Source organism: Rhipicephalus microplus, chromosome X (genome assembly GCF_043290135.1).
Source record: "Rhipicephalus microplus isolate Deutch F79 chromosome X, USDA_Rmic, whole genome shotgun sequence".
NCBI classification, from domain to species: domain Eukaryota; kingdom Metazoa; phylum Arthropoda; class Arachnida; order Ixodida; family Ixodidae; genus Rhipicephalus; species Rhipicephalus microplus.
The window spans coordinates 409,805,443-409,808,716 of NC_134710.1; the positions used below are offsets into that span (position 1 = coordinate 409,805,443).

The window sequence follows — 3,274 nt, forward strand, 5'->3', positions numbered from 1 at the left end:
ACAAGCTGGCTTCAACTCTACTGGCTGACCATTTCGGGAACTTCCACTTCAGAATTTTTTCTTTAAACCTCATTGGCGGAATCCACCAAGAAGTGTTGGCAGGTGAACTTCCCGATACCATAAACATTTAGTCAAAAACTTTTTATAGTTGTTATTATATATTCTCCTTCCCACTGCTCACGTTCACTTCATGAGTGGCCCCTTCTTGATTCAGTTCTTGATGCGCCTTATCTGTTCCACTGACTGGTGGTAAGAGGAGAGCCCGCCATGGCAGCAGAAGATTTGGTCGTTCATGATGGCGGTGGTGGGCAGGCACTTAAAACAGTCGGCTGATCGTCTTCGACAGCTTGATGTTGTAGTGGCGCTTGCACTCGTCATAGAACCCGTAGATGTTGTTGATGGACGCACACTCGTGGTGGCCCCGAAGTAGGAAGAAGTTTTTGGGGTACTTAACCTTGTAGGCTAGCAGCTTGCAAATGGTCTCCAGTGACTGCTGGCCTCGGTCAACGTAGTCACCCAGGAAACGGTAGTTCGCCTGAGGAGGCAAGCCACCACATTCGAGAAGCCGGAGAAGGTCTGCATACTGACAGTGACTATCGCCGCAAATTTTGAGTAGCGCTTTGGCGCTTTGAACTCAAGCAGGATTGGCTGGCTCATGAAGATCTCCCGCGACTTTATGCAGAGGCCGAGAATCTCCGTCTCCGTCAGCGGCAGAGTCTTTCCCGGGCGGCATCCCCGGTCTTCTAAGAGGCGGGAAATAACGCTGTGGACGTTCAAATCTCCCTCCACCATTTTCTCGACGTAATAATTTCTTATCTAAATGGCACTTTGGGGGACTGACTCAGTTTGGGAATTGGCCAAAATTGCAAGGTTCAGACAGTTGAATGCTGTTTTAAGTATGCTATGAAATAGAAAACCATAAAGAAAGAAATTAAATGGCAACATGACGTAAAATTATCTATTTAACTACAAGTATTATGCTTTTGAGTTTGTATTTCAGACTGTCGTATCAATCTGATGTGAAAAATTTTGAAAACATACATGTTAATGAAATGACGAATAACTTTTAATACTAGAATAAAATGCTACTCGTTGAGTAGTTGTCATAAAATTACACACGGCATGAAAGGCATCCCTGTGGCAATATCATAAGCCTGAGGCACCGAAGCCTAAAACATTTCCTCCGATAAGCTCAAGCCTAATTTTGCAAAATAAGTTTTTAGAAGTTCAGTTCTAACGCGAGAGTATTGTGAACATGACAAAAATTATTGCGCACTTTTTACGAGTTATCCGCAGAATTCGCAGAGGGGGGACACTGTCAGAGCAGCCCTGTGGTAGTAAAAGTTGAATGGTGGGACACGACTCCAAAATCGGGAGATCGTCACTTCTGATTGTAGAGAATGGCTCCACTGCAATTTCCATGGATATTTTAGGTGATTATACTTCGTCCACGTGGTTATTGCTTCCATTTATTCTATGCTAATAATGAATCTTCTAAGCATGATGACGGTGAAGTTTTCTATCACCGGGGAGAACCTTGACTTTTCGGAGATCTAGCTATGAGTGGGCTGAGACGTTCGCCATTTCATTTATATAAAACTCACAGTGACTTGGGACCCGTACTAATATCAGGTAATTAAGCTGAGAAGTGGCTAAACATCGTAGCGTCGTGATGGCACGAGAGGAATCTCTAATTCTTCTTCTCCACCTCTCATGGCACTTAACGAATGCAGAAAATTTGCCGAGGGTTTTGTGAATGTTTTGGTGTTTCTCCGCATTACTTCTCGTAAAAGCTAGGGATAGGTATAATAACAAACTTAATTACTAAATAATAATATTTAACTATCTAGGATGAAGAATTTAGCTCAATATTCCTTTAGTCTCACCTCACAAAGTTGTTTTTTCACCCATTAGGATAATATGTATATAACTCAAACATGGAGCATACCCACTCAAAGGGTCGGCAAAAACACATTATACGAGGTAATGAGAAATTTTAAATACATATATTTAAGATCAAGCTAAACATGACATACGTACAAACAAAAATAGCACAATATTTGTTTTTCTCACTTCCAGACTAGACTGTATAGATGTTACCTTGATGACAAATGAACGTGTATAAAAGTATTATTATTAAGAATATTACCGAAATGTTGTTTTTATGTCAAATTATTGCTGCAAATTTGTTAACACAGATAGCCTTTTGATTTTTAATTTGTTTCGTTTTGTGAAGCTAAGCACAATCGGCACCAAAAGCAATCATGTGGCTGAAGCCCAGAGCCGAAGCAACAAAAAAAGCACATTGTCATTTCTCAAGTTCATCCCAAGTTTAGCTATTACCATGATAAGAACTATTTTTATTATTATCCAGTTCCGGTGACATGACAAAAACGATGCTCTGTTTCAATTTCTAAAAGAAGTTGCGTTAAGGAGAATCATCCGGCCAAGAATTTCTCGTTTTTTCTGTTTTTCTTTTTTTTTCATTCTGTTTAAACATGTTTTCTTGCCCATCAGAGTTATGCATGCTGCGCCAAATAAAGTGACACACCTTACGTGGATGCGTACCTAAAGAGGAAAAAGATGGTGATGAAAGAGTGTGTGCAGATACATTCTTATGATTTCCTACTTACGACACATGTCGAACTTCAAGCATAATGAATCCAGTAAAATTCTACTATGCGGTAAATAAATGACAGATCCCACGTACATTGGGAATCGAAGACATGCGAAGCGTGAATGAGGAGGGTTGATATGTCACTCTAAATCACTACACCGTAAAGAGGTGCACGGATGTAGCACAAACCGAAGACAAGTAAAAATGTTACGCATATTCACGTATACACCAGAACAGAGCGAGTTCAATGCGCCCCGCCACAATGACCGTTGTTGCGCCATCTGTCGCAAGCGTGGCGAACAAGAAAACAACTGCCATGCCAGCAGACGCTCCACGAGTCGAACACGAAACTTGGTTACGTGAGTGCCGCAGTAAGCGTGTTTCGCCCCTTCCTTCTCGTGAAAATTAGTGCCGTTTGTTTGTAAAACCTCGAGAAGACTTTCCTCGACTGATCAGAATGGCTACAGCATGTGCAGGGCAGATTGCAGAAGCAAATTCATCAGGTACGTACGTGTTCCATTTCTATTAAATGTGCGTGGTGTCTGAATGCACGCATGAGTTGTGATATCTGCTATTGCTGGCATTCGGCCTAAGATAGAGTGCAACCACGCTTTAGTGCCGCATATTACAGGTTGAATGCAAGGTTTTGTGAGAACT

The 3,274-nt window shown here is 41.5% G+C and overlaps 1 pseudogene; it reads right to left on the reverse strand.

Moving 5' to 3' along the window:
- Positions 1-210: 210 nt before the first annotated feature.
- On the reverse strand, positions 211-792 carry LOC142775456 (serine/threonine-protein phosphatase PP1-beta catalytic subunit pseudogene; annotated as a pseudogene).
- Positions 793-3,274: the final 2,482 nt, after the last annotated feature.